At 46.2% G+C, this 12,309-nt stretch overlaps 1 long non-coding RNA gene across 1 annotated transcript in view; it reads right to left on the bottom strand.

The window, feature by feature from the left end:
* Positions 1 to 7,717, bottom strand: part of LOC109301528 — an 18,210-nt gene extending 10,493 nt beyond the window's left edge. Inside the window, exon 1 of the long non-coding RNA XR_002098552.1 lies at positions 7,594 to 7,717. This is a non-coding gene — a long non-coding RNA (uncharacterized LOC109301528). The remainder of the gene's footprint in view (positions 1 to 7,593) is intronic.
* Positions 7,718 to 12,309: the final 4,592 nt, after the last annotated feature.

Raw genomic sequence — 12,309 nt, 5'->3', positions numbered from 1 at the left:
GGCCAACCACACCTTGTCATGTATCCACAGATGCATCTCAGACAGGTCCAAGGAGGTGACCCTCCCCCTCTATGCGACACTGGTCAGGCCGCAGCTGGAGTACTGCATCCGGTTCTGGGCGCAGCACTTCAGTAGGGATGTGGACAACATAGAAAGGGTCCAGAGGAGGGCCACTCGCATGATCAGGGGGCAGCAGTATAGGCCCTACGAGGAGAGGTTAAAGGGACCTGAACCTGTTCAGCCCCCACAAGAGAAGGCTGAGGGGGGGATCTAGTGGTCTGCTACAAACTAGTCAGGGGGGGACCAGCAGGCTTTGGGAGAGTCCCTGTTCCCCCGAGCACTACCAGGAGTGACAAGAAATAATGGTCACAAGCTGGCAGAGGGTAGATTCAGACTAGACATCAGGAGGCACTACTTCACAGTCAGGGCAGCTGCGATCTGGAACCAACTTCCAAGAGAAGTGGTGTTGGCTCCTACCCTGGGGTCTTTAAAAAGGAGGCTAGATGAACACCTGGCTGGGGTCATTTGACCCCAGTACTCTTTCCTGACGTGGAAGGGGGTCGGACTTGATGATCTACTCAGGTCCCTTCCGACCCTACCAACTATGAAACTATGAATGGAGGAAAACAGGGAAGAATATTGACACAGAGTCTGTTATTGATAGGGTATGAAAACACGTTTTAAAAATTGTACAAACACCGGCACTAGTCAGCATATTTAGCATGGTGAATGTGAGCATGAGCAGGAAAAAAAAAAAAATCACAAAACAGTCTAAGAGGGAAAATGAATGTGAGCACAAGCAGAATATTGGCCACATATTGTATTCTTTTGGTACACTCTGAGACTTTCATGTCTATGAAGAAAAGGGACTAGTTAATAGCAGCAGATCCTATTGAGGGGACGTCTGGTTCATGTTTTACATAAAATTTGTTCTTCTTCTATGATCCAGTTTTTCCAACAACAATATCTCAATGCTTACAGTTTATTCCAGAGACCAAGGAAGTCACAAGGAACAGAAAAGCTTAGGTAACCTGAAGGAAACACCAGAAAGAGTTGAAAATGAGCATTAGTTGCATCAAAGAGGTGAAAGACACATCTATGAACCCAAGTTAAAAGGGGTCTCTGACTATCTGGGGGGTCACATGTGCCAGCTTGACAGAGAATTGCTTCCAGCACTTGACCTGAAAGTGACTCTTAGGCATGATTTATGTTCTACTTGGCAGTAAGTGAGATCTGTGTCCAGCCGTAACATTATGATGGTTTGCCTAGGAAGCTAGTGCAAAATGCCCCAAAATGCTGCTCAAAGTACCCAGAAAAAAAACTTGCAAGGAATAAAACCAAATCCTTAAATCCTATGACCTTTTACAACTAGTAAGTTACCCAGTTGCTCTGTTCTTAGGTTCAATCTGTTGTTCCCTGTTGGGTGGGGAGATGAAGAATAGTTTAGTACCATAGCTAGAGTTCTTCTATACTGCTGGAAGCTAGAACCTAGGGGCAGCAGAGCAGAACAACAACTACCTCTGCTCTCACCTCCCTTTCACATTATGCCAAAGTCTGCACCAGCACAGCTCGTACTAGCTCCATAGAAAAGTACGGTGACCTGAAACATACTTGGTCTGCCTTAACTTTGGCTTTTAATTGGAGCACTGTAATAGAGGAAAAGCTAACATTTTACATCTAAAACCAATCAGTTGCCTCTTCGTTTACTTTGAATGTAATACTTTTATCAAAACAAATTCCTGTTTATTGTCCTCTGTAGTTTCTGTTCTGATCAAACACTTCAGCAGGGCTCTTCAGAAAGAAAGGGTTCTTTCTGTAGCAAGTTCTACCTTTCCTGATGAGCTTTCATGGCAACATTTTTTCTGTTTCCAAAGGTACTTCAGTACTTTAGCAAATAAAAACAGTCATCTGCTTATGTCCTTCAAACTACATTCTTATACCTGTTACTAAACATCATTTTTTTCCTGCTCCACTAATTACTAATAAGCTAAAAAAAGATCACGTTGCAGCCCTGACTTTTGAGTTTAATTGCTCTTTTTCTAAACTTATTAAAAACTAATCCTTAAATCCTTTGACTTTCTACTTTTAATGTCATTTGCCCTTAAACTGATGACTACAATCAACTGCTTATCATCACCCCTTTAATCCTATCAGTTTTGTCCATTAAGTCTCTAAATGTGTTTCCACAAGTAAGCCTACTAAGGTGTTGCTTGCTGGATGACTTCTATATGCTCTGCTATGACTCTGGCTTTTCTCCCACAACACCTTGGTGTAAACAGAATTTGTTTTGGAACTATTCATATGGCAGTGTAATATGAATACATAGTGAGGGTCATCCTGTAAACCCTATAGAAAAGATAACAACCAAGTGACTTAAAGTACATACAAATTCATAGATGTGCCTGTAAAAGGGGGCCTTCTTAGGGCCAGTTTCCTAGTGGCTGGCCCACCTGTTTCTGGGCTAACCACCCACCTTCTCGCCTGCCACACCTTCTTGTTAATTATTTAATTGATGTTAATAAAGTGGGAGGCTGCCCATTGCCTTCCCCGACGCCAGGGGGCACTATCTGCGGCTCCATTCCTCCCCTACACTGCAGCCCAAGCCTAACAGATTGCATTCAGCTGTTGTCAATATCACCGGCCCCGCATTGGGCCCCAGAATCTTGCTCTTTGAACCCCACCTCGATCCCTCCATTCAGGCGGCCCATTCTGCCTTCGTTCCCGGCTGCATAGCTCCCTTATGGGTGTGGTCCCCCTGGGACCTTTGGTTCTACTGGCCCTGGCCCACCTCCAGGCCAGTCGGAACCCCGGGCCCTCAGCTGTGGGCATCCCTCACGGTGGGCCCCCGGCCCTTCAACTCTTCCAGTCCTGGCCCCAGCATGGATCAGTCGGGGGATGTCAAGACAGGTTTGAGTCTATGGCCCCACTTTCTCACTGGGGTCCACCTTCCAGACCCTGCAAAGGGGTTAACCCACCCGGTTGTGGGAGCTGGGGTTAAGGTGCCCCAATCCGCCTTTCACTGGGGTGGTAACTGGCCTGGCATTTCCTGGGGGCTCCCACACCACTGAGAGCCCCACCGGACCACCCACTCCTGACAGGGTGCAGTTTTAGGTCATGCCCAGAACCTAGAGCCTCCAGCTCCTACTTGCAAGATGTTCCTGCTAAAGCTCAGCCAGGCAATTCTACTACTTGCCCTGGCAACAGCAAACTGCAGCCTTTATATGCCTTGTGTTCAAGATGGCTGCCCTCATCAAGTACCTGGTAACTGACTGAAGTGTTCCTGTGAATGCCTGGGTGGTGTGCATGTGTGTGTGAGATTGCTCCAGATCTGTGTAGGTCCTGTGTGAGTGTGTGTGATTGTTCCAGGACCAAGTGTGTATCCTTGTACCCAAGCAAGTGGGTCTCTCTATGTGGTGTGCCCACAGATCTGTGTGTGCTTGCTCTTGCTTGCCCCTCTGTGGTGAGGAAGAGAGCACCCCAGATTGACTTCTCCGTGGTGAGGAGAAGTGGTCCTCCCTCCATGATGTGGAGGAGAGCAACTTATATTGCCCTCCTGTAGTGAGGAAGACAGCATTGCTTGCTTGTGGTTGCTGTTCTGTGGTGAGGAGGAAAGGACTGGCTTCTCTGTGGTGAAGAGAAGAGCTCCTGCATGTATGATCCTTCTTAAGCTCGTGATTCTGCTGACTTAGTAACTGGGTAATGTATTAATTGCCGTGGTTCATGTATGGTCCAAGTTTGTATTGATTGTCGTTACCCACTTTAGATTGAACCAATAATTCATTGTCCCTGTTACTCTATACTGTTATTAATACATTCTTGTTCTTCACCTTTAATCCTATTGCTCTCTTATATACCAGGCAAAACTAGGGCATGTGTACCTGCCAGAAATACTAACCCATACTGCTGGACACCATGGCTAACATATAACCCTTTTGCCACCCCTTTCCAAGACCAGTGAGGGTGGTGTTCAAGGTCCCCTATGAAACCTGGGCTCAACATTAGGTCCTACCTTCTCTATTATTCCACTGAACTGCAGTTTTTCTTAACTTCAGATGCTTCTTTGAGGCAACATTTCAAGGGTCTTTTGACATCTCCCATTGTATAAACAAATCATACTTAAACTATGGCCAGGTGAAGGAGGGCAAAATTCAGAATATTGCATTTGATACCTTAAGATTTCCATGTCAAAACAAAATCCAGCCTGCCTGCAACTGTATGCAATATTGGAAACATTGTCTCACTTCAGGTTTCCTGCCCCTCACCCTCCACCCCAACCTGGATCCCTAATTCTGCTCCCTTTGTCTGTCAGAAACAATGTTCTGTTTTCTTTGGAAGCTTCTCTGGCCCTCTGCTGAAAAGTGGGTCTTCAAAATGTGACCCAGCCTCTGGGAAATGATACTACAATGATCTCCTTTAAAACCCTGAGTTATACATCATCCTTTATCACAACCTTCTAGTGCCAGATTTGGGAGCCTTCAGTCACTGTGTACAGATTTCTCTAGTTTTTGGAGGTTAGTCAACATGAATTTTGGCTGTGGTGCAGATGGCTGCCAGATTGACATGAATTGGGCAGCTGTGGTCACATACCTAAATGTAAGCAACTTGTCTCCATCGATTATGCAGGCATAGACACTATTCAGCTCTGTCTTCTAAACTGGAAGAGAACTACTGAGAACTACACTGTGTCTAGGATACAAGAAAAAAGTTAAAACTGTGTGGGGGAGAACAGGCTTTAACCTAGCTATCAACTGCCCAACATTCCTGGAATACATTTTAACAGGTGGAGAAAGTCTCTTGCCTTGCCAGATCTACAGTGGGGTTTTAAAATATTTTAGCTAGCACATTTAAGACAATACACCTTGTTGCCTTGGGGTTGCTCTGCTCCTGGCTTCTCTAACAATGCACAACTATATAAATGTCACAAGACTTTGTTGATCACTGTGTGATTTTGCAAGCTAGAACCTGCGTCTGTAAACTAGTATTTCATCTGCCTGTCAACATTCTTAAGAAAGTTACCTTTCCCACTTCAAACATATAATCCTTTAGCTGTGTTTTTGAAAAGCCAATTGCCTCCTGTAAATTATACTATGTGGGTGTAACATGTAGCATTTCCAAGAATGTTGATAGGTAAGTGGAGTGCCAGAAGTGAATGTTACAGAAATTTCTCTCCCGTGATTCAATTCACACTTTCCTCTTCCACTCCTGTTTCTTTGGGTAACAAAAAATACAATAAGTTTTCATTCCCAGCAGCTCCCAGGAAGGATAACATTAAGAGTAATTTCCAAAATGGGGTTTAGGCCCAATCATGATGAGCACCACAATACCTAACTTTTAGGCATCTTGGCCCCACATACCACATGTCCTAGGTTTCCTATGCAGTAGATGAGGTTAGCATTCATTAAGCACCTCAGAAAAGTCTCCACAAAGAACAGCACACTGGGTGCCTATATGAGTATGGAGGATGCTCTTATACTCTGTAATTAAAGCGCGTCAGAGCAGCATTCCTATGTTTCAAAATGGCAGCAGGGGTACTTGAACTAAAGCTTATCAAGTGAGCTTTAAAGTGCCCCCCACTCCCTTTTTGAAGCATGGGGACACTGATGCATGACACACTGTGGCACTTTAATTAAAGCAGCTCTCAGAGCCACTCTAAATAAAGCACTGCTCCCTTCCTTCCCACCCCCCGCCATTCCCAGAGCACATGTAAAAGGTAAAAGTGCCCACTGAGATGCCATCAGGGTAATGCTGAAGATAGGACTATGTCATATAAGTCCTGCCTTTCACAGGGGCATGGGCACCTTCCTTGGTGCGGCAGGGAGGTGTGCTTAAATCCTCTTCAAGACAGAAGTGGGGATGGAACCTGGTCTCTTGTGTCCTTGCTGAGTGCTTATACCTTTTGGGAAGCCATACAGAAAGGTGGGAAGCAGTACAGCCACCACCATTTTAAAATAATGGTGAGCCCTCTCTTTCAAAAGGAAAAACATAGGTGCTTTCCTCTAGGACTTGGGCAGGGACTATGAATCCCTTGGGAGGCAATCTGAGAATAGTGCCTAAATCCCGCTTCTCTTCAGAGGCTTGAAATACACCTCTTTCCTCAAAATTTTCCTGTTTTGCAGCTCTCAGCTCAGTGTACTGATGGTTGCCCACTCTGAAGTACCTAATTCTTCTTGTGCATTAGTATAGTTAGCCTAAATGCCTGCTATAGGTTTCTGGATTCTACTATGGGATGCCAAGGCAAAGAAGTAGTGCTCTCCATAGCAGAAACAGTCTCTTTTTGCATACAGCCCTAAGCTGATTTCTCATTGTAACTTTATAATAAACAGTTGTGCACCCTCATTCAGACCTGAAATAATGAGCTACTATTTTGATTTGTCAAGTAATCACTTCCCTGTCATTAGTCAGACCAACAGGTGGGGCAAATACTGTTTCTTATTGATAAAAATCTTGTTAAAATCCAAGGGAAATTTGGCTTTTAAATAACTTTTAACAATGTCAGTACTGGATGCAGAGTGGACTCCTTTCAATGTTGTCCATACCTCACAAACAGAAGGAAAAAGAGGTTCCTCAGTGCTGCTCTGTCTCATAACCAACAGAAATCTATTTGGTTATGTAGGAGTTTTACACTAATGATGAAACAGGGTCTGAAGGTACTTGGCAGCCCTTTTAAGAGTCAGGCTTCGCTCAAGTTAAGCAATCAGTTAGAAACCTGAAATGCTTTTGAAACTTTAACTTCTGTTAGAGTCTTCTGGTACACAGATTGAGAAATATGGTTTACTTGAATCCACCTAAGCTGAAGTAAACATACTACTTAGCCACAGCGGGCTCCTTTCATTTGCTCCTTTGTGCTGGCTTCCTTGGATGGGATGTAAATTGGGAGCGGGGTTAAAGGAACTTCTGTGTTTGGAAGAGAAGATTAAAAAAAAATGTTTTGAAATCCGTAAGTGTATTTAACACATTTTCAGAAGTATCTATGATGTAAACAAATACTTGGTGTCTGTTAGGAGGAGAGTGGGAGAAGTCTAATTGCTGCCATTGGGATTCTTTGTGTAACTCTTTGCTTTGTCACACATGAGTAGTGCAGGGTAACTTCCTGCACTCCATTTTTATCAGATTTTATATTGCCATGAATGATCTTGTTAGTCAACCTCTCTTGATAACACAGAATGTAGGATTCTTCTTTATATCATTTGAGAGATGAAAGATTGGATGATATTGGAGTGAAGACAAATCCCCAAAGAAAACAGAAGAGGCACTGTATTCTTAATCAGTGTTAATTAAAAGTACGGGAGCCGTGGCTAACATTCACATTACAGCATCTTTGCTGTCTCTCTAACTGTCCTATGGTGACTTACTACCCATTTGAGGGTTAACTGGTATTTGTAGAGCAATCTGAAGATACGAAACACACTAATGATTGCTAAGGATTCCTAGAAACACTCTAAGGATTCCTAGAACTTAATATAATATCAGTATTGCCAACTTCCTTTACAAATACACAGTAGACTTCCATTTTACATGTATTCAACTTACCTGTGTCTCGCGTTTACGCGAACATTAACACCTAATCAGAAAAATACACTCTGAGACGCACACCATTCGTGTATATACATGAACACCTTGCGAGATGCACAGACTGAGTCAAATGGAGTTACATGCAGCTCGAGTTCCCAAGCAGGATTCTGGAGGCTCGCTCAGTCTCAGTGTCACCATTGCGGTAGCAGCATATATTTACAGTATGTTTTTGTAACATAATAAAGTATTGGTTGAAAAAGGTTTTATTTTGGTACCTTTGGTGTTATGAATGTAAGGTCTAAGGAACACAACCCAATGCCAAAAATCATGAGAACTGGCAACACTGAAATATGAATAACATTTTCAGATTATTTGGTATTATATTAAATTATATTTAAATGTAGTGTTTCTTCATAACATTATAACTGAATTCCTTAAACTTCAGCAATAGTACAGAAAATCTTCTTTTGTAAAAGACAGAAAAGGAGGGGATAGGAGCTAACAAAGTACCAGTACTATTAGAGGGAAATTTAATATTTGTGTTGAAATCCCACACATTCTGAAACTATAATCCAAACCCTTAGAACTATAACTTGGGGAGAAGTGGCGCAGGAAACAGCAGCAGCTGCAGGGAGTGGCGGGGACTGCAGGGAGCATCAGGGGAAGCAGCAACAGTGGGGACCATGGGGAGGAGCATGGGAAGTGGCATGGGAAGTGGCAGCAGTGCAGTGAGCAGCAGGGATCAGTGCAGGAAATGGCAGCAGCCCCAGGAAGCAACAGGGGATGCAAGAGCAGCATGAGAAGCGGCACAGGAAGTGGCAGTGGTGTGGGGAGCAGCAGGGAGCAGTGTGGGAAGTGTTAGCGGCTATGGGAAGCAGCAGGGGCCACAGGAAGCAGCACGGAAAGCAGCCACAGGAAGCAGCAGTGGCAGGGGAAGTGGCGGGCAAGCGTGCAGGAGGACAAGCAGGGAAACAGCAATGGCGGGTGGGCACAGAGCCCATGCAGGTGCAAGGGACTGGCAAGACCAAGGGTAGGATGGCAGGAGTGTGGAGCCTGGGCACAGGGTCTGCCTGGCTGCACTGAGTGAGGCTTTCAAGCAGTCTGCAAAAGCTGCACATGATGGAACTGGCAGCCCGGCCCTGTCTCTCTTTCGCTCCCACCACACTCACTATAACCCCACACTCTCCCACAGCCCCCACCCCAACCACATACCCTCCAGCCCTCCACACCCACCCACTATACCCACACCCCACCACACACACAGACCTATTCCCCAACTACACCCCGCCACATACATCCCCTTACCGCCCACACACAACATACAGTAGGACTGTATTTTGAGCTATTATGCAGTCACCTGTAGATATACTTTGTAAACACATAAAACAGTACAAAAATATTTTAAATAAAACTAAAATAAGTTATAGTAGATTTTTTTTTTGTATACGATCTGGGTATTTTTCCAGTTTCAAGATTGCAGCACCCTTCCTCCCAAAAGGAGTACTTCCAGAGGTAAGAGGAGGGATTTCTGGTGGCAAAGGTCAGGGACTGGGGTCACGACTTCCAGTCCCAATAGGGTGACCTGGGGAGGGTCAAATGTCAAGTGGGGGGCTACCCATATGGCCCTTGATAGCCCCACAAAACTCGATAAGCAGCCCTTGGCCCCAAATAATTGCCTGCCTTTGTTCTACAGCCACAAAAGCTAGGAATTTACTTTTTATTAAAGGAGAGCAAAGATTCTTGTGACATTCTTAAATCTGGCTTTAAGGAGAGCAGCTGGTGTCAGGAGATTAATGAAAAATCTTTAGCGTTCGCATCTGTGTACTGGGATATTTTTATTAGATCTAATAGAAACGTTTCACTTTGGTTAAGTAAAAGGTTATCCTTGTGGGTTTTCTTCTGCTTGGATTTTCCAGCTAAAGCTAATTTAAGCTCAAAATTATTCCTCCTTCCAATATGTTATAGCATTCCTCTAGGTAATGTTTCTCAAACTATCAACTTCAAACACCTAGTAAGTGTCTGCAGGAAAATATTTTAGAAGGATGAGCAATATAGAGAAGCTGCAGTCCAACAAGTGGCCCAGGGGCAGTGTGATGGAAGAAAGCATCTGTTATATATGTTATTTGCTTCTGTTAAATTGAAAACAATGTCTTTTTTTTAAAAGCATCTCCTGAAAATGCATAGCCAGCTGTAGTCTACACTCAAACATTAAGACTGATGTGTGAGGAAAGCTTATGTTGGCAAGGTTTGCCCCCTGCTGGAATAATACAACACTACTAGACAGTTTATGAAGGTTCTCCAAAGCCTCTCATTTACTGTAGTTTAGCTGTCAGCACCTTTCTCAGTCAACTTTGTTTAAAGCATTTTTTCCTGGAAAGTTTTCCTTAGTAATTGAGTTTTACTTAGTAACTTATAAGCCATATGTAACTAATTAAAATACAAACTGCAGAGAGAGAATTCAGTAGATCCATCACTGATGACTGAGCTACAGGAGAAGGGAATAACTTCAATTGAAACCTTCAGATGCAGGGGGCAGAGGGAATGGGTACTGTCTATTAGAGACATAAATCCTGATTAAGTACCAGTTTAAATTCCCTTAATGTTATCAGTTAAACGGTTAACCGATAAACAATGTATCCACTGGAGATCAGGCCCTGCCTGTACTCACTTGTTCTCTGGGTGGCAACAGTGGGCTGTAAAAGCCCCTCCCCTGCTGCTGCCACAGGTGCATGGCTGCTTGGGAGCTGGTCTGGCTGTAGGCAGCAGCAGCAAGCTCCACCACCATCCCTCTGAATCTGGAAAAGCCTCCTGCCCACTAGTGCCACCAGTACACAGCTGCCCAGGGGCTGCAAGTAGCTGCACCAGAGTCTGCAGAGCCCCAGCCTGTCTTACTGCTGGAGGCAGTGAGGAAGCTGCAAGGGGCCTGATCCTTCTTGTGACAGCACATCCCCAGCCCCTTCCCTGCCTTCCACTCCAAGGCACATGTGCACCTACCACCCACGGTGAGCTAGGTCAGGACTCCACAGACCCTGGTGCAGCTGCTTTCTGCCTCCCTGTCCCTCAAGCCTGGGCTGGCTATGGCAGAAGGCCGCAAGGCTGCAAGAGGCTGCACTGAGCCCTGGCCCAGCTCATTGCCAGCGGTGAGTGAACATGTGCTAGGGGCAAACGGTGGGGAAGGGACTGAAGCTGTGCTGCCAGAAGAAGGATTGGGCTCCTCATGGCTCCCCCACTGCCTTCCCACTGTGCTAGGTACTAGTCCCCTCTCCCTACTCCCTTTCCTCCTACCTGCCCTGCCACCTTCAGAGGCACCGCACCACTGCTCTTCCTTACTGGACTGCTCTGCGCTAAATGATAACTAGTAAGGTATTACTGGTTATCAATATGTGAACGGTCAAACATTTCACTGTTCATTTTCCTACTGTCTATGTCAGGAGTGTGCAAATATTTTGAGTGGAGGGCCACTTACTAAGTTTTGGCAAGTCATCGAGGGCCACAAGGGTAGCTCTTTGCCTTGACAGGTGCCTGTGGCAGGGTACTGTTTGTGCCTGCCACTTTAAGGGCCTGGAGCTGGCAGCTGCCAGGTACCTGATGAGGGCAGCTGTTTTGAATCAGGGGCTGCCCATATAAACGGGGCAGTTCTGCTGCTGAAGGCCAGGCAGCAACACTGTCTAGCTAGAGAGCTGCTAGCATTATCTGGAAGAGCTGTAGGGGATGGTAAGGAGGCTCCTGGCCCTGGGTATGACTTAAAACTGCATCTTGCTGGGAGTGGGTGGCCTGGTGGGGCTCCCAGTGGCATGGGAGGCCCCAGGAAATGACAGGCCAGTTACCACCCTGATGAAACATGGGTTGGGGTGCCTTAACCCCTAGCCCCCACAAATGGGTGGGTTACTCTTTTGTAGGGTCCCTCCCCTTCCCCCCTCCCCAGAATTACTCCTTTCAGCATGTTTGCCATCTTGGAACCAGAAAAATACCAAACTATAATCTAAAAATCAAACATCTATTACAACATTCATTAAGTTTGTAGTGTTTTGGTATGTGGGGTGCTGGGGAAGGGTGTATGTCTGGGGTTTGTGGGGAGCTGGATAGGCATGGGGTATGTGTATGTGGGGTGGGAGGGGTGTGTGTATAGGTGTGGTGTTGTATGGGTAGGTGTGCAGTTTGTGGGGGGCTGTGAGTGTGGGGAGAGGGTGGCTGGGAAGATTTATGGAAGGGGAGGATTTGCCCACAGACCCCCTGTGGCAAGCAGAATCTCATCCCCCCCCATCCTCCTTCAAACCTGAGCTCCATGCTTCTTCCACTCCTGCCCCTGGGGCACTGGCTCAGCCCTGTGCTGCTGATCACCACCACTTCCCCCACCCTGTATCTGCCACCCTGCCCTTCTGTGACTTCCCCATCCCCTGCCCCAGCTTGCTACTCTGGCACCACATCCCAGCTGCATGGCAGAGATCATATGAGGCAGCAGGAGTTGGACCTGCCTGGCCAGCACTGCATGGAGCCAGCTAAGAATTTCAGGGCAGGCCAGCTCCTGGTGCATCCTGTGGCCTGGTGCTGCACCTGGGAGCCACATGGTGCCAGAGCAACTGGCAGGGGGGTGGAGGGGAGTGGTGGCAGTGGTGAGCAAGTGGCTGTGGCAGGTGGGGAGAAGTGGCAGTGAGCAGGTGCGTGCAGCACAGGGACAGCTGGGTGGGGGGCCAGCACCTTCAGGCCCCAGAGCGTGATGACAGGAACATGGAGTGCGGCCCAGCAGGGTCTCTATGGAGCTGGGCTGGGCTGGGCTGTGCCAGCAGGGAGGAGGAG

This window comes from Gavialis gangeticus, unplaced genomic scaffold (assembly GCF_001723915.1).
Source record: "Gavialis gangeticus isolate Ggan-Ray unplaced genomic scaffold, GavGan_comp1, whole genome shotgun sequence".
Classification (NCBI taxonomy): domain Eukaryota; kingdom Metazoa; phylum Chordata; order Crocodylia; family Gavialidae; genus Gavialis; species Gavialis gangeticus.
The sequence above is the reverse complement of the archived record's forward strand: the minus strand, read 5'-3'. Positions and strand labels throughout refer to the sequence as shown.